This window comes from Megascapheus bottae, chromosome 24, assembly GCF_031878675.1.
Source record: "Megascapheus bottae isolate mThoBot1 chromosome 24, mThoBot2.hap1, whole genome shotgun sequence".
Classification (NCBI taxonomy): Eukaryota; Metazoa; Chordata; class Mammalia; order Rodentia; family Geomyidae; genus Megascapheus; species Megascapheus bottae.
This window is the reverse complement of record NC_143532.1, coordinates 18,742,753-18,761,868: the sequence shown is the minus strand read 5'-3', so window position 1 is coordinate 18,761,868 and position 19,116 is coordinate 18,742,753. Positions and strand designations below refer to the sequence as shown.

The window sequence follows — 19,116 nt, the reverse complement described above, 5'->3', positions numbered from 1 at the left end:
GAGAGAGAGGAAGGAAGGAAGGAAGGAAGGAAGGAAGGAAGGAAGGAAGGAAGGAGAGGGGGAGGGAGGGAAAGAAAGGAAGAGAGAATGGAAGGTTGGTTAATTCCAAGGATATGTACATCCAGAAGGTAAAATATGTTAGCGTCATCAGGAGAAAAGGACACACTCAAATTTACAAAGGACACAAGAATCAGTTGAAGGGATTCTAAATTTGGGTTAATCTCAGCATCAAAACTTAAGGCTGGACCGGGAGTTTGGCCTAGTGGTAGAGTACCTGCCAAGCATGCACGAAGACCCAGGTTCAATTCCTCGGTACCACATACATAGAAAAGGCCAGAAGTGGTGCAGTGGCTCAGGGTAGAACCCTAGCCTTGAGGACAGCCCAAGGACAGTGCTCAGGCCCTGAACTCAAGCCCAGGACGGGCAAAAAAAAAAAAAAACCCTTAAGGCTAAGCTAAGCATTTGTAGCTCATGCTTGTAATTCTAACTACTTGAGAGATAGAGCAGTTCAAACCAACACCAGTCAGAAAAGTTTTTGAGATCTTAAAATTTAAAAAGGGCCGGGAGTTTGGCCTAGTGGCAGAGTACTTGCCTAGCATGCATGAAAACCCAGGTTTGATTCCTCAGTAACATATACCCAGCAAAAGTAGGAAAAGGTGCTGTGGCTCAAGTGATAAAGAGTGCTAGCCTTAAAAGTCCAAGAACAGTACTCAGGCCCTAAGTTCAAGTCCTAGGACTGGCAAAAGTAAGTGTGTGTGTGTGTGTGTGTGTGTGTGTGTGTGTGTGTGTGTGTGTGTGTGTGTGTGTGTGTGTGTGTGTGTGTGTGTGTGTGTGTGTGTGTGTGTGTGTGTGTGTGTGTGTGTGTGTGTGTGTGTGTGTGTGTGTGTGTCAGGAAAACAGGACTGGAGCATGCATATGGTTCTGAGTTCAAACATACATACTGCACACACACACACACACACACACCCCAAAAAGAAAAATAACAGCCAAGTGCAATGGCTCTTGCCTATGGTTCTGAGTTCAAACATACATACTGCACACACACACACACAAAAAGAAAAATAACAGCCAAGTGCAATGGCTCTTGCCTGTAATCCTAGCTACTCGGGAGGCTGATAATCTGAAGGAAAGCCATCCCTAGCACTAAAAACCAGGGGATTCTTATCTCCAATTAACCCCTAGAAAATGAGCCTTGAACTGAAGAGCTCAGGGACAGCTCCAGGCCCAGAATTCAAGCCCCAAGAACCACACACACACACACATGATCACCTGGCACAGTGGCTCTCAACTGTAATCCTAGCTACTCAAGAGGCTGAGATCTGAGGATCAAGGTTCAAAGTCAACTTCAGCACTAATTAAACTCTAGAAAATAGGAAGTGGGGCTGAGGCTCAAGGGGTGGGGCGGTAGCCTTGAGGTGAAGACCTCAGGGACAATGCCCAGGCCCAGGGGTAGGGAGGTAGCCTGGAGCTGAAGCACACAGGGACAACACCCAGGCCCAGGGGTAGGGAGGCAGCCTTGAGCTGAAGTATACAGGGACATGATCCAGGCCCAGAGTTTAAGCCCCAGGACCCCAAAATATAAAAAAATAAAATGACTTAAGCAAGCCTGCAATACCAGTACTCAGGAGGCTGATTCTATCTCAAACACAAAAACAAGGGCCTGGAGTATGGCCTAGTGGTAGAGTGCTTGCCAAGCATGCAGGAAACCCTAGGTCCAATTCCTCAGTACCACATCACACACAAAAGCCACAAGTGGTGCCTGTGGCTCAAGTGGTAGAGTACTAGCCTTGAGAAAGCCCAAAGACAGTGCTCAGGCCCTGAGTTCAAGCCTCAAGACTGGCCAAAAAATGAAAAATAAAAAATAAATTTGAACCTCTCTCAGAGTACACTAGACATACATTAGAACACCTTGTAGTATTTTAGGAGCAAAAAAATTATTTTCTCTTAACAAGACTTTTTGTACTGAAAACAATTTTTTTGAATTTTTCTTAGCCTAAAAGACAATTTTCCTTGGAACACATAAGAACTGTGCAGTAGTGCTTGTGGTCTGAAGCAAACATGAAAGATGAACCTGAGGGATACTAGAATACAAAGAATATATTTTTGTTATGGCTGGTTACCCCCAGTCTTCTTTTACCTGTGTGTGTGGTTCCAGTGTGCACTGGGAGGCGGCTGAGGCCTGAAGCCACCATATGCTCCTGCCTTGCACCTCCAATAGGTTTTATTTTTTAAATTAATGAAAATATGTAATATTAATAGTTATTATTTACTGGTGCAGATGGTTGACATTTTCCCCTATTTTCCTCACTTTATGGAAGAGTTTAAAAAAAAAATTTCTAAAACCAGAGGACAAAAAGGGTTAATGTTACTTTAAAATTACATTCTCTCTCTCTCTCTATATATATATAAATATATCTTAAAATACCAATTTTTTTCTCTGGGTGCAAAGACGTTCATTCTTTTTAAAATGTTTAAAAAAAAAAAAAACTCCCTTTCCTCCCCTCAAGTCAACTTTTGTGCTCCAGAAATTTTTCTATTCTGTCAGTCTGAGCGTAAAACTTCAAGTATTAAAATAATTTGTACACGTAGAAAGAAAAATGACTTTTTCAGAATATAAGGGGGCAGCTGCCAAATTGATGTATTATATATATTGTGGTTTTTGTTTCTTGAAAGAATTTTTTTCGTTATTTTTACATCTAACAGGAAAAATAAAAAAAGAGGGTAAGAAACGATTCCAGTGGGATGATTTTAACATGGAAAATATCCCCGAAGGTTTCTTCTTTGCTTGCTTTCTTCCTCTTTACCCTCCCCTCCCACATACACAAACATACATACACAACACACATACACACATACATACACACACAGAAAACACTTTCTGTAAAACTTGAAAATAGAAAGCAAAAACCCTGAACTGTTGTAAATCATGGAATTAAAGTTGATTACTTATAAATATGAAAAATAAATAAAACAAAAAAACAAGGTCTTATAGGGTCTGAACGTGTAGTTTATTGGTAAAGTGTCTGCCTAGCAGGTACAAGATCCTAGACCAGATCTTCAACATTGCCAAAGGGGATGAGGAATAGGGGAAGCAATCAGTGTTTCTAAAATATGCCCAAAAAGGCAGCATCAGTTAGAAGTGCTTAATGGGAATAACCTCATTATTTTACTATTGCCAAACTATGTACTGTGAATTCCTAATTTACCACAAGCACATAAGTTCATTACTACTTGAAGCCAAAAATTTCTTTCTATGCATTCTCCACGTACATGTATACACAAATAAGAAGCAATTTCAAGCATAAATAACCTTACATTAATGTACAATTAATTTATATTAATGTGATCATATGTTACTCAACCTGTAATTTCCATTAAACACTCTAGGTAAAAGTCCTTTCTACAGTCACACTGCTTAAAAAAAAAAAAGAAGAAAACTTGGTGATGACTGTAAGTATCACTGAATCCATGAATATACTAGAATGCATATTTTTAGACCTCAAGCATAAATACACACACATATATACATATCATATGCACATATAAACGATCAAACTTGACCAAAGTATAGGATATTCAGGAGTAAGAGTCCCATCATGTAACCACTGAAAGACAATTTTAAAAAATGAGTATCAAGGGGCCAGGAGTTTGGCCTAGTGGTTAAAGTGCTTGCCTAGCATGCATGAAGACCCGGGTTCAATTCCTCGGTACCACATACATAGAAAAAAGCCAGAAGTGGTACTGAGGCTCAACTGGTAGAGCTATAGCCTTGAGAAAATCCAAGGACAGTGCTCAGGCCCTGAGCTCAAGCCCAGGACTGGCAAAAAAAAATTTAAAAAAATGAGTATCAAGCTGGGTACTGGTGGCTTACGCCCGTAATCCTAACTACTCAGGAGGCTGAGATCTGAGGATCAAGGTTCAAAACTAGCCCAGGAACAAAAGTTTGTATGACTCTTACCTCCAATTAACCAAAAACAGGAAATAGGCTGTAGCTCAATGTGGTTCAGCTTTGGGCTGAAGAGCTCAAGGACAATGCCCGGGACCAGAATTCAAGCTCCCCATGGCTGAACCAAAAAAAAAAAAAACAGTATCAGGGCCAGGAGTTTGACCTAGTGCTAGAGTGCTTGCCTAGCATGCACAAAGACTCAGGTTCGATTCCCCGGTACCACATACACACTAAAAAAAAGTGGTGCTATGGCTCAAGTGGTAGAGTGCTAGCCTTGAGAAAACACAAAGACAGTGCTCAGGCCGTGAGTTCAAGCCCCAGGACAGGCAAAAAGATAAATGCATATTGGAAAGCTGAAAAATGTGTCTTGCCTGGGGGGTAGACTAGTAGGTGAACTGAAGGAGGAACTCATGTGACTTAATGTACAAATGTGAAAATGTAACCAGGAAACTAAGACTAATAGGGGCCAGGAGCGTAGCTTAGTGGTAGAGTGCTCGCCTAACCCTGGGTCTGATTTCTCGGTACCACACTCAGAAAAAGCTGGAAGTGGTGCTGGGGCGCAAGTGACAGGGGGCTAGCCTTGGGCAAAATGTGTCCAAGGACAGTGCCCAGGCCCTGAATTCAAGCCCTAGGAGTAGCAAAAATAAAAATAAAAAGACCCAGGCTCCATTCCCCAGTAGCACATACATAGAAAAAGCCAGAAATGGTGCTGTGGCTCAAGTGGTAGAGCTCTAGTCAAGGACAGTGAATGCTCAGGCCCTGAATTTAAGCACAGAGACTGGCAAAAAAAAAAAAAAAAAAAAAAAGATTAATAGGGTAGGTAGAGAGTAGGGAGAGGAAAATGAGAGGTGACTCATTAAAAGGCACAAAAAAAATGGACACAAATGGGCATGTATGGACCTGTTAAATGCTAACTCCCTTGAACAATTTGAAAATAACAAAAAACGGGCTGGGAGTGTGGCCTAATGGAAGAGTGCTTTCCTCTCATGCACAAAGACCCAGGTTCTATTCCTCAGTACCAAACACATAGAAAAGGCCCAAAGTGATGCTGTGGCTCCAGTGGTAGAGCTCTAGCTTTGAGAAAGCCCAAAGACAGTGAGCAGGCCATGAGTTCAAGCCCAGGAATGGAAAAAAAAAAGCTGGGCAATGGTGACTCACACATGGGCATATGAGATGGGGGGATCCTAGTTAGATACCAGCCCAGGCAGAAAAGTCACTGAAATTCCTGTCTCCAATTAACCACCAGGAAACTAGAAGTGGAGCTGTGACTCCAAGTGGTAGAGTGCTATCTCTGAGCAGAAAATCTCAGGGGACAACACCAAGGCACTGAGATCAAGCTCAACAAAAAGAAAAAATAAATGCACTTTTAACAGGTTAAGTGTTGACAAATGCAGAAATACGAGTTTCCTGTTCTGCATACAACAGACTCAGGTAAGAATCACCAAACCTTTGGTTAATGTTCCTGAAAGATTCCATCTCCAATTGACCAGAAAATGCCAGAGCGGAGGTGATAGGCAAGTAGTACAGTGCCAGCTATAAGCAGGGAAGCCAAATGAGTGATGTGTACACACACACACACACACACACCTTGGGACTAGGTTATTGGCATAGTACACTGGTAGAACACAGAGGCTCTGGGCTTAATCCCAAGAACCAATTTAAAACACAGTCAAGGGCTGGGAACAGGGCTTCGTGGTAAAGTGCTTGCCTTGCATGCATGAAGCCCTGCTTGGAACCCTCATTACCACAAAAACAGAAAAAAGCCAGAAGTAGCACTGTGGTTCATGTGGTAGGGTACTAGCCTTGAACAAATTCATGGACAGTGCCCAGGCCCTGAGTTCAGGACCCAGGACTGGCACACATGCACATGTGTGCACGCACATGTGTACATATACATACACGCACGCACGCGCGCGCGCGCGCACACACACACACACACACACACACGAGATTAACTGTTCTGCCCAAATGTTAACAAGGTTTTTGTTGGAAAACAGCTTTTCATATCCATCTTCTGTAGGGTGGAGCCTCCAAGTATAAATGTTAGATTGGCTTTTTAAAAATTCATATAAGCCAGGCACAATGACTCACATCTGTAATCCTAGCTACTCAGGAGGCTGAGATCTGAGGATGGAGTTTTAAAGCCATCCCAGGCACTAAAAATGAGACTCTTATCTCCAATTAATCACTAGAAAATGGGAAATGGGGAAGTGGTTCAGGGGTAGGACAGTAGCCTTGAGCTGAAGAGCTCAGAGACAGTTTCTAGGCCCAGAGTTGAATCCCCATGATCCACCCAAAAACAAACAAAAAAAAAAGTGTAAGTGTGTGTGCGTGTGTGTGCGTGTGTGTGTGTATATATATATATATACATATTATATATATATATGCTCCAAGAACTCAAATTTACCACTCAATGACTATAGAAATTCAGGGTAGAAGGCATGCTTTAGCACACAGGAATCCAAGGTTCAAATCTCAGGACCAAAACAATAAATAAAATCCACCTTATACCTGTAATCCTAGCTAGTCATGCAACTGAGAGCTCAAGTTTATCATTTGAAGCCAGCTTAGTCAAGAAAATCCGTAAGACTCTTCAACTTAAAAGTCAGAGGTAGACCTGTGGCTCAAGTAGCACAGCACAAGCCTTGAGAAAGCTCAACGGTGTCCAGAACTGACCAAAAAAAAAAGTTGATTCACTCTGGGTATGGTGGCCTATACCTGTGGACCCAAGTACTCAGCAAGCTGTGACAGAAAAAAAAAAAAATCAAGAATTTGGAGCCAGCATGGGTTATAAGATCATAGCTGTCCCCAAAACAGCAACAAGTGTTCTATGTATAAACTATGTCACATCAAAGAGCAATTTATTCACTAACGCAATATAATCATTTGGGTTTTTGGTTTTTGTTTTGGTCAGTCCTGGGGTTTGAACTCAGGGCACGGGCACAGTCCCTGAGCTTCTCTTTGCTCAAGGATAGCACTCTTCCACTTGAGAAACTATGCCTCTTCCACTTGAGAAACTATGCCCCTTCTGGCTTCTTGTTTACGTGGTACTGAGGAATTGAATCCAGGGCAAGCACTCTACCACCAAACCACATTCCCAGCCTGCATTATAATTTTTCTTTGTGCCAGTCCTGGGACTTGAATTCAGGGCCTGGAAATTATCCTTGGACACTTTTGCTCAAGGCTGGTGCCCTGCCACTTGAGCCACGGTACCACTTCTGGCTTTTTCTGTGTATGTGATACTAAGGAATTGAATCCAGGCTTCGTGCTTACTAGGCAAGCAGGGCCAAACTTCTGGCCCTGCAGAATCATCTTAATAGCTTACTTACTATCATATAAAGGCTACCTTAACCTTTTTTTTTTTTTTTTTGCCAGTCCTGAGGGATCAGGCCCTGAACACAGTTCTTAGGCTTTCTCAAGGCTAGAATTCTACCACTTGAGTCACAGCACCACTTCCAGCTTTTTCTATATATGTGGTTCCCAGGAATTGAACCCAGGTCTTTATGCATGCTAGACAAGCACTCTACCACAAGGCCAAACTCCCAGGCCCCTACCTTAACTATTTTACAAGAATTTATCCAATCCATTTGTCATTAAGTTTCAAACTTTTGTTAAGTATTAGCAAGCGTTTATTTTTACAATAGTTTGAGACATGTGAATCAAAATCAGATTAAAGGCTGGGAGTTTGGCCTAGTGGTTAAAGTGCTTGCCTAGCATGCACGAAGGCCCGGGTTCAATTCCTTGGTACCACATACATAGAAAAAAGCCGGAAGTGGTGCTGAGGCTCAAGTGGTAGAGCTCTAACCTTGAGAAAATCCAAGGACAATGCTCAGGCCCTGGGCTCAAGCCCAGGACTGGCAGAAAAAATAAAAAATAAAAAAAAAAAATCAGACTAAAACCAAGTTCTCAATCTAGAATCAACTATTCATAAACATCTTCTTAGTACAAAAATAAAGAGTACATATTAAGTATTTAATATGCTCAAGTCTAAGAAAAGATCATAGGAGGCTGAGCACCAGTGTTGCACACCTTTAATACACGCTAAAGGAGGCTAAGATGTAAGGAGCATGGTTCAAAGCCAGCCCAGGCAGGAAAGTATGAGTACTGGACTTCTAATCAACCAGCTTAAGTGACACTGTATAGCCTTGACCAAAAAAGCTAAGGGACAGGGGGTGGTGGGACAGGGAAAGGAAAGTGGAAGAAAATCATGAGAAGGGATAGCAATGTTCAAAAAGTGATGTACTCACTTATGTATATCAACTGTAACCTCTCTATACATCACCCTGACACCCCCTCCCCACCAAAAACAGCTACGGGGCAGCACACAGACCCTGATTTCAAGCCTCAGTGTATGCATATGAACCAGCACATGTTTCTGTGCAAACACACAAGGTAACAGGGCCTAGAGATGCTTGGATTCAATCCTTATCACTACAAAATTAACTTATATACAGTACATTTATGTTTGGGCTGGACTGTTAGATAAGGTTTTGGAAAACAGATAATACAAGATAAAAGAGGAAAATCTGTATTTTGGGGGCTAGAGATGCGGCTTGCTGGTAAAGAAAGCAGTTTTACACCAGGTCTGAAGCACTGGATTTGATACCCAGCATATTCCACCTCCCCCGCCACACACCTAAAATGCATTTGAAAAACTAGCCTTGAACAAAAGACTCAGGGACAGTACCCAGGCCCTAAGGTCCAGTCTCAAGACTGGCAATAATAACAATCATCATCATCATCTAATAACTAAACACTGACTAAATAAAAGGAAATTATTGCAAAAATAAAAAAAAAGGAGCCAGGAGCGGTAACTCACACCTGTAATCCTAGCTACTCAAAAGGCTGAGATCTGAGGATCAAGGTTCACAGCCAGCCAGGGCACAAAAGAACCAGAGACTCTTATCTCCAATTAACCTCTAGAAAATGGGAAGTGGGGCTTGGCTCTAGGGTAGAGCTCAAGACAGTGCCCAGGCTGCGTTCAAGACCCATGACCCATATAAATAAATAAATAAATAAATAAATGAATGAATGAGGGCCGGGAGTTTGGCCTAGTGGTTAAAGTGCTTGCCTAGCATGCACGAAGACCCAGGTTGATTCCTTGGTACCACATATATAGAAAAAAGCCAGAAGTGGTGCTGAGGCTCAAGTGGTAGAGCTCGAGCCTTGAGAAAGTCCAAGGACAGTGCTCAGGCCCTGAGCTCAAGCCCAAGACTGGCAAAAATAAAGAAATAAGGAAGGAAGGAAGGAAGGAAGGAAGGAAGGAAGGAAGGAAGGAAGGAAGGAAGGAAGGAAGGAAGGAAGGAAAAGAGACTAAAACTAGATTTAAGGACAACTATTCCTCTTCCCCTATTTCTACAAACTAAGGGTAAAACTCAGTAGCTCACAAATGCTGGGCAAGTGCTCTACTACTGTCTGTATATACCTTCAGCCCCAAGACAACTGTTTTTATGACAAACTAGGCCAGTGCCTGTGAATTTGCCAGTGCCTGTGAATGCACAACAGGAAATGAACTCTGAAACTATGGACTTGAGGTGATAAAAGATGCACACATACAAACTCAGCCATTAACAAATGTGTCACTGGGGTGGGGAATACTTTGAATGACAATGGGGAGGTCTTGGAAAGCTCTGTACCCTCCATTCAATTTTGTACCTACCTGCTCTAAATAATAGTCAATTTTTAAATGCTGTCAATCTTAAAATAACAAAGAAAGGGAAATACTAAACTTTTTTCTTTTTTTGGCCAGTACTGGGGCTTGAACTCAAGGCCTAAGCACTGTCCTTGGGCTTTCTCAAGGCTATAGCTCCACCATTTAAGCCACAGAACCACTTCTGCCTTTTTTCTGTGTGGTACCAAGGAATCAAAGCAGGGTCTTTGTGCATGCAAGGCAGGCATTCTACCACTAGGCCCTGGGAAATACCCCCTAAACACTTAATATGAAGCTTAATATTTATATATTGCTGGGCGTAGTGGCTAACATCTGTAACCTGTAATCCAGCTATCAGGAGGCTGACATCTGAGGATCAAGGTTCAAAGCCAGCCCAGGCATTAAAAGTCCATGAGACTCTCATTTCCCACTAACCACCAGAAAACAGAAGTGGCACTGTGGCTCAAGGGGTAGGGCAGTAGCCTTCAGCTGAAGAACTCAGGGACAAGGCCCAGGCCCAGAGTGCAAGTCCCATGACCGATGGGAAAAAAAAGGATATTTATATAGGCACCAATAGGTCATGCCTGTAAGTCCTAACTACTCAGAAGACTGAAATCTAAGGATCAAAGTTTAAAACCAACCCAAGCAGGAAAAAAAAAAAAAAATCAGTGAGACTCTCCAATTAAGCACCAGAAAATCAGAAGTAGAGCTGTGGCTCAAAATAATAGAGCACTATGCTTGAGCAGGATAAAAAGTTCAGGGATAGCATCCAGGCTCAGTTTAAGCCCCCCAACCAACCAAAACAACAAAAATAATATTTAGAGTACTGCTGGGCACTGGTATCTCATTCATACCTGTAATCTTCACCACTGAGAAGGGTGAGATCTAAGTAAGGACTTCAGTTCAAAGTCAGTCCAAGCAGTAAAGTCCATTAAAGTCTCACGTCCAATTAACCACCAAAAAAGTCAAAAGTGTAGCTAGCTGTAGCTTAAGTGATAATGTGCTAGATTTGAGCAGAAAAGCTTAAGGCAGTGCCGGGTCCCTGCATTCAAGCTCCAGCACTGGCACAACAGAACACACATATACACCAAAACAAAAAGTGTTTTTATCATTTACATTTCATATACTTATTCCAGTATCACCAGAAAAATTATTACACAGTGTGTTTGTGGTGGTTGTGGTAGTGATGGGGTGTTTTTCTTTGGTTTTTGTTTTTTTTTTGCCAGTCCTGGCCTTGAGCTCAGGGCCTGAGCACTGTCCTTGGACTTTCTCAAGGCTAGAGCTCTACCACTTGAGCCTCAGCACTACTTCCAGCTTTTTTCTATGTATGTGGTACCGAGGAATCGAACCCGGGTCTTCGTGCATTTCTAGGCAAGCACTCTATCACTAGGCCAAACTCCCGGCCCCTGGTTGAGTGTTTTTTTATTGTAATATGGTTTTGTGGTCTAGCTTAGGTAGGCCTCAAACTCAAAATCCTCCTGCCACAGACTCCAGAGTATGATTATGTTACCATACCCTTCCTTTCTCCTACAACTTAGTATATTTCAGTCAATATTTTAGGAGTTTCATTGTAACAACTCCACTTATTCTAGAAGTTATGAAGTTGGGTTTGTTTTGGGTTTTTTTTTGGGGGGGGGGGTGGTTGTTTTGTTTTGCTGCTCCTGGGCCTTCAACTCTGGGTCTGGGCACTGTTCCTGAGCTCCTTTTGCTCCAAGCTAGTACTCTTACCACTTGAGCCACAGCACCACTTTGGCTTTTTCTGTAATTCAATTGGAGATGAGTGTCTCACAAACTTTTCTGCCTGGGCTGGCTTCAACCAGGTGATCCTCAACTCTCAGCCGCCTGGGTAGCAAGGATTATAGGCGTGAGCCGTGGCACCCTGCTCCTAGAGATTTTAACACTGAACTCTCCAAAATTAAGGACATAAATATTTCCTTTTTTAATTTTTGTAGTTGGAGTGAGGGTTAAATTCAGAGACTCGTGCCAACTAACAAGTGTTCCAGTACTAAGCCATTACTTTCAGCCCTTTTTCTATATTCCTGCCCCCCATGCATTCCTAAACTTTGATATATTCATTTTATCATATCAGGGATGATTGACACAGACCACGATGCCCTGCTATGGAGGGAAAAGTAGGCCTCTCCAACTTCTCTCTCAGGCTGACCTCAAATGATGATCCTCCAGTCTCACAGTTCAGGATAAGCCTAAGCCACCAATTTCACTCATGCTTTATTTAATGGGGTAGAATTTCAATATATATACCAGACTGGCATTCAATTCATGCTTCAGACTGAAACTTACTTCACTCCTGCTTCAGCCTAAAACTTTAAAAAGTGTGTCACAATTTTACCAAAGCTTTTTTCAGACAATGGTATTTAAGATACATAGAATATGTATATATCTCTATTGCTTCCTCCATCCCTTCTCCCAACAGAGATGATCAACAGCTTTCACTGAGATTCCTTCTGCCATCTTTAATCTGTAGTGCTTTTCACTCCCAAAGACAATTTCCCTATGGGCTTTCAGACACTTGTCTATAACTCACAGCAAATAGTTTTCAATGAATGTTTCATTTCCTTTGCTACATTATTGCTAATTCATAAGTAAAAATTTACATTTTAGCCAGTGTATTTGCAAGTAAAAATGTACATTTTAGCTGGTGTCTCATGCCTATAACCCTAGGCAAGAGGTGGTTCGAAGCCAGGAAAAGTCCATGGGACTTTTTTTGGTCTCAAGGCTAGAGCTCAATCATAGTGAGCCATAGCGCAGCTTCCCATTTTCTGATGATTAACAGATAAGAGTCTCACCGATATGCGCTCCAGTAGTTCACACTCTTTTCTCCCCATTTTTGGGGGCTCACACTTTTAATCCTAACTACTCAGGAGGCTGAGATATAGGAGGATAGCAATTGGAAGCCAGTGCAGACAGAAAGTGATTCTCACCTCCAGTTAACTAACAAAAAAGCCAGAAATGGAGCTGTGGCTCAAGTGGTAAGGAGCAAAAAAATTCAATTATTTGTTCAAATAATTTTTTTTTTTTTTTTTGCCAGTCCTGGGCTTGGGCTTAGGGTCTAAGCACTGTCCTTGGACTTTCTCAATGCTAACACTCTACCACTTGAGCCTCAGCACCACTTCCAGCTTTTTTCTGTGTATGTTGTACCAAGGCATCAAACATGGGTCTTCATGCATGCTAGGCAAGCACTCTACCACTAGACCAAACTCCCAGCCCCTGTTCAAATAATTTTTAAAACTGTAGCTGGCAGCTAGGAACGTGGCATAGTGATGGAGTGCTTGCCTAGTTTGCATGAAGCCCTCCATTGCTCAGTACAGGGAAAAAAAGTTTAAGTGACACAGAGTGCTAGTCTTGAGCAAAAGCAGCTCAGGGACAGTGCCCAAGTCCTGAGTTCAAGCTCCAGGACTGGCAAAAAAAAAAAAAAAAAACCCTGAGAACCAGTGATAGACATCTGTAATCCCAGCTACTTAGGGGGTTGAAATCTATGGATTGTGGTTGAAAGCTAGCCCAGGCAGAAAAGTCTCTAACATCTTATCTCTAATTAACCACAAAAAGCAAGAGCAGCAGCTGTGGCTCAAGTGGTAGAGTGCTAGCTTTGAACACAAGCTCATGGACAACACAGTTCAAGCCCCAGGACTAGTGGAAGAGAAAGAGGACTGCTTACATGTTGTGAGCCCTAAAAAAAATTGGCTTTGAAACATGATTCTTAAAAATTGTATGCAGGGGGCCAGAAGTTTGGTGTAGTGGTAGAGTGCTTGCCTAGCATGCATGAAGACCCGGGTTCCATTCCTTGGTACCACACATATAGAAAAGCTGGAAGTGGTGCTGTGGCTCAAGTGATAGAGCACTAGCCTTGAAGAAAGCCCAAGGACAGTGCCCTGAGTTAAGTCCCCAGGACTGGCACGATGTTTCACTCAGCCTCAGCACAAAAGAACCTGAGACTCTTATCTCCAATTAACCTCTAGAAAAGGAGAAGTGGGGCTTGGCTCAAGGGTAGAGTGGTAGCCTTGAGCTGAAGAGCTCAGGAACAACACCCAGGCCCAGGGATAGGGCAGTAGCCTTGAGCTAAGATCTCAGGGACAGTGCCCAGGCCAAGTTCAAGCCACATGACCCACCAAAAAAAAAAAGACTCATTGGGATGTCATCCTGGTAGTTTAAGTAGCAGGTCATTTTGTAGCACACAGTGACAGTGCTTCTGGTCTGGCATATCATGGTTACCAGCAATGCAAAACTAACACTTGAAAAGCTGAGACAGAACCACAAATTTGAGGACAGTTTAAAAAAGGGGGAGTGGACCTAGTTGTAGAGTTCAAGCCCCAGAACTGGCCAAAAAAAGGGGGGAGGGGCTGAGACTTGGGAGGATTGGAGGCTCAAAGCTAATCCAGGCAGAAAAGTCTGTTAACCAATTATCTAGTAAAATAAGATGCCTAACCGTAGAGTGGTTCAAGTGATAGGGCACCCAGCCATCAGCAAGAAAACCAGCAAGAATCTAAGGCCCAGAGTTCAAGCCCTTATTCTGGCAAAAAAAAACAAAAAAAAAAAAAACAAAAAAAAAAACCACACCACCACTTCTGGTTATAATCTCAGATAAGGAAATATTTTTAGGTACTAAAGGTCAGGCTTTTGTGCCTTGTTCCTAGATTTGTCTAGTTTCCACAAAAAATTTAGAGCCTAGAGTTGAGAGTGTGGCCTAGTGCCTGCCTAGCACGCATGAAACCCTGGGTTTGATTCCTTCAAACCACATACACAGAAAAAGCTCAAAGTGGTACTATGGCTCAATGGAAGAGCCCTAGTCTTGAGGAAGCTCAAGGACAGTAACCCAGGCCTTGAGCTCATGCCCCAAGACTGGAGGGGAGAGGGGAAGTCCCAAACTTTGGGTCCTTTAACATGTTGAAAAGATAGCCAAATCCTAGAACACCTTTCATCTCCCTAAGTTTAGCAACATGCTACCATAATGGTATGAAAGCACCACTAGCCACCTAAAAGTCCAGGTATCATCAACTCATTTTGTCCTTAGACAATGTAACAATTTGTTTCCTAAAGTATCATTATTTAACTGTTACTATATACATCCCCTTTTTGAGAGGGGAGGCTTAACTGGGAATTAATCCAGGGTCTCCTCTAGGAGATAACACGTGAGTGCCCCACTACTTGAGACACGCCCACAGCCTTTTTGTTACCATACACCCATTCATCTTTTTAACACCTAAATACTATGCTACCTGGGCTGGGAATGTGGCCTAGTGGAAAAGTACTTGCCTAACATGCAAAGCTCTGGGTTCATTTCCTTGGTACCAAATATCAATTTTTAAAAGAGTAGAAATTCCAACCTAGAGAAAGATCAGTACCTCTGCAAAAATTAATTTGTTCTTACCCTGTGTGACTCACTTCTCAATCTTTCCATTTTTCATTTTCATAACTGTCATGTATCCCTACTCCTTTTCAAAGGGAGTATCTTGCGAGAAATACTCGGAATTCTTTTTTGAAAAAAGTACTTATTTTGCTAATTAAAAAGAAAAAGAAGTAGGGCCGGGAGTTTGGCCTAGTGGTAGAGTGCTTGCCTAGCATGCACCAAGACCCGGGTTTGATTCCTCGGTACCCCACATACATAGAAAAAAGCTGGAAGTGGTGCTCAAGTGCTACTAGCAGCCTTGAGAAAGTCCAAGGACAGTGCTCAAACCCTGAGCTCAAGCCCAGGACTGGCAAAAAGGAAAAGAAAGGAAGTGGAGCTGTGGCTCAAGTGGTAGAGTTCGAGCCCCACGAATGAGCAAAAAAAAAAAAAAAAGTGGGAGCTGGTGGTTTATGCCTAGCTACTCAGGAGGTTGAGATCTGGGGATAATGGCTTCAAGCCTTGAGCTATGGCAGGAAAGTCCCTGAGACTCTTATCTCCAACTAATCCTCAGAAAAACAGAAGTGGGAACTGTGACTCAAAGTGGTAGAATGCTAGCCTTGAGCCAAAGAGCTCAGGAAGTTCAAGCCCCAAGACCCAACTAAAATTGTCTCCTCTCCTCCCCTCCCCAAAGTCCCAAGCAGTCATCGAAGATCCAATTGTAGATATACAAATAGGAAGTACTGTTTTCAAGAACAAACTTCTTTTTTTTTCCAAACAAAAGTCTAAGAAGGGTGACACTATTACAGGGATGGCCTAGAAAAAACACAGGACATCTTAGGGTTGATGCCGGAGTGAGGTGGATAGGGGATTCGCGATTAGCTTTCAGAGAAACGTTTACTTCTCGAAAAGTCTAAAACAACAGCATTGTCTTTTAAAACCACCTCCCCACCCGTGAGCACAGGTGGGTGGATAGCTTTTGTGGAGCAGGTGGGACTGCAAAAACAACAAAAAAAAAAACCACATGATGTGTGGTCCGGTCGTCAGTAAACTCGGAAGACCTGCGACCAAACCAACCTCGAGGCCTGTAAGGGCTCCCGGCTCCCGGAGGAAGAGACACTTGTCCTGGTGGGGATAGAATCGACACCACCATACCTACACACCGAGCCTGGAGGGGGAGGGCGGAAAGGGTGGGGGGGTGGGGGAGAATGGCTCGCAGGCGACTTCGGAGAAAGTGAAGGCCGAGCTGCGTCAGTGGAACAACAAGAAAGGGAAAAAAAAAAAAAAAGATAACAACACAAAACCTGTGGCCACAAGTGAGGAGGAAGTGTTGGCTCCCGCGCGCCCCTCCCACCGGCGGGCGGGAGGCCTGGGGGGCTCTGACAACGCGCCGGGGACCCACCCGCAGGGGAGCGGCAGTGCCCGGTACCTGGGAAAGGCTCCGGGGTCGGCCCCAACTCCCGCTCCTCGGCGGCCCCCTCCCCCCACCCCGGCCGAGCGCAGCAGCTAGGCCTCGGCAGTCGGTGCCCACGGCGCCCATTCCAGAGCCCCGAGGGGAAACAACAGTTGAGGAGCTCGTGCGGCCGGCGGAGGCTGTAACCCTCGCGGTGCGGCGCCCAGGCTCCCGAACCGCCACCGCCACCGTCCTCCTCCTTCAAAAGCCGCCAGGCCCCGGCCCGGCGCCAACCGCGGGGCTCAGCCGCTCCCCGCGCTCCGCTCTCCTGAAAAGCCTCCGCACCGCGGCCTCCTCCGGGCGCAGGGCCCCGGCACGAGCCGCGGGGCCGGGGCCGGCCTCTCCCGCCTCGCTCCACTTCCCCGTCCCACCTACCCCTCGCTCCCCCGGAGCTCTGAGAAACGCTCCCAATGGCTCCGCTTCAAACCCCCGACCCTTCTCTCGCCCGCACTCGCCTTCTGAGGCTGACACCACCAGCAAAGCCCCCAGTTCCACTGACCTCAGGCGGTTCCGGCTGTGCTGGACACAGGGAAACTCCTGGGTCCTTCGGACTCTGGTTCACCACGACCCCCCTCTTCGGTTAACTCCGCTTGTTTCTCTACAAAATGGCGCCGGAGGTCGCGCGCTCACGTCGCGGCCTTTCCCCTCCCCGTTCCCATTTCATCATTCGCTGCCGGGCCGAGGAGGGTGGGCCCCAGCACCGGCCAATGGCCACACTCCACCCTCGACGCCTGTCCAATCGCTGGCCGGCGCCCGCGGATTTTAGCCAATCACACACCAGCGCCCGCCGAAGTCGAGGAAGAATCCTGGCTCCCGCTAGCAACTACCAATCGGAGCTGCAACTTGGCGGGCTTTGCCCAATAGCCTGTCAGCGGCCCCGAGGGACCCGAGTGGGACCCGGGCGCGCCTGCGCAAAAGGCGAGCGCCAATGGGGAAACGCCGATAACTTCGATTTGGGGTTTCGAGGACTGCCGAGTCTTCGACCAATAGGGAACAGTCACTGCCTCTGAGAAACAATAAAACCGGGACCGGAGTCCTCAACGCCACGACAGCCTGTTCGAGAACTGCTTTGAGTTAGGCTGAGGCAGGTTCCCTCCACTTTCTTCCGTCTTCCGGTTTACTGCGGGGAGGCGTGGGGTGGGGGGCTCCCTCTTGGAAACACTCCTCCCCCTCGATCTCTCTTAGCCGGAAAACAGACCCAGCGCCGATCTACAGTTGGGGGAACCTTTGCATCTTGGGAGATGTAGTCTTAGATGCCGTCCACTCCGGTCGCAAAAGTAATGCGTAGCTTTTGTCATTGCCCTGCGCCCGTAAGAAGCAGTGCGTGATGGGGAATGTAGTTTCCCAGGCGCACACCTGGTCCTAGCTCGCAGTTTTCGAATCAAAGGAACTTCCTCTTTCACTTCTGCCTGTTGAAAAGGGTATGATTTGCAGAAAAGTAGAAATTCAAGGTCTCTTCCTTTACCCAGGGCCGGGTAAAGTGCTTGCCTAGCATGCACGAAGACCAGGGTTCGATTCCTCGGTACCACATACATAGAAAAAAAAAAGCCGGAAGTGGTGCTGAGGCTCAAGTGGTAGAGCTCTAGCCTTGGGAAAGTCCAAGGACAGTGCTCAGGCCCTGAGCTTAAGCCCAGGACTGGCAAAAAAATAAAAAAAAAAAGAGCCCCAGTGTGCAGTATAAAATGCATGTCATGTTATGTAGAGTAGAGTAGTAAGATGTTGTGGTCACACCTTTTCCCAAAATAGATTTTACTTTAAAAAGAAAATAGGTTGTACTGATTAGATATTACTTTAGAAAGAAGAACCGATCCTCTCCTTATCACTGTCCTCAGGCCAGGCTCATTAGCTTGTCTCCTGGTTGTCTACCTTTGTTCCTAAAAATACATTTTTAAGTACTCTCCTGCAGTCTCAATTGCTTCAGAGTGAGGCTGGAGGAACACTTGAGCCCAGTATTTGGATACCAGCCTTAGCAACATAGCTACACCCTGTCTCAAAATAATAATAATAAATTGTGTTTTAAGAGCATATATTATCATCTTAAACATGTTAGAGCATATAATACAGTAATGTTAGCTATATGCGCATTACTGTGTGACAGATACCTAGAATATTTTTTTTTCATTTTGCAAAGCTGAAATTGTGTCTACTATTAACTTTCAACTTCTCCCTGTTCCAAGACCCTGGCAACCACCATACTCTATTTTGTTTTACTTTTTGCCAGTTCTGAGGGCCTGGAAGCTGTCTTTGAGCCTTTCTGCTCAAAGCTATCACTCTACCACTTGAGCCACAACACCATGCCCCACTTTTTGATTAGTTTATTGGACATAAAGAGTCTCAGACTTTCCTGCCAAGGTTGTCTTCAAACTTTGATGATCAGATCTCAGCCTCCTTAATAGCTAGGATTACAGGTGTGAGCCACCAGCGCCCAGCTAATTCTTTTCCTTTTCCTTTAACTTAACTCATATAGATGGGCATGATGACGTTCACCTGTAACTGTAGTCTTCAGGTGATTAAGACAGGTTGATCAGGTGATCTGAGGAGCTGGGAATATAATTCCGTGGTAGAGCACGTTTGCCTAATTATGTACAGAGTCTTGGGTTCAATACCCAGCAACACCCATATACAAACAGTTTCACACCAGCTTTGTCTACAGAGAGACCCTGTGTCAAATGAAAGAAAAACACTCCAAAGAAGTACCATCATACAGTGTTTGTTGTTGTCTTACT

At 44.4% G+C, this 19,116-nt stretch overlaps 1 protein-coding gene across 8 annotated transcripts in view; it reads right to left on the bottom strand.

Moving 5' to 3' along the window:
- The window catches only part of Cnot1 (CCR4-NOT transcription complex subunit 1), a 98,711-nt gene extending 81,628 nt beyond the window's left edge, over window positions 1-17,083 (bottom strand). For 4 of the 8 annotated variants that reach the window (XM_090357539.1, XM_090357542.1, XM_090357541.1 and 1 more), the window contains exon 1: window positions 16,890-17,082. The gene's annotated coding sequence lies outside the window, so the exon portion shown is untranslated. Of the gene's footprint in view, window positions 1-16,366; window positions 16,454-16,889 lie in introns of those variants that run through there. The other 4 variants (XM_090357544.1, XM_090357546.1, XM_090357543.1 and 1 more) reach the window with 3 other exon arrangements.
- Between the last annotated feature and the right edge of the window lie 2,033 nt (window positions 17,084-19,116).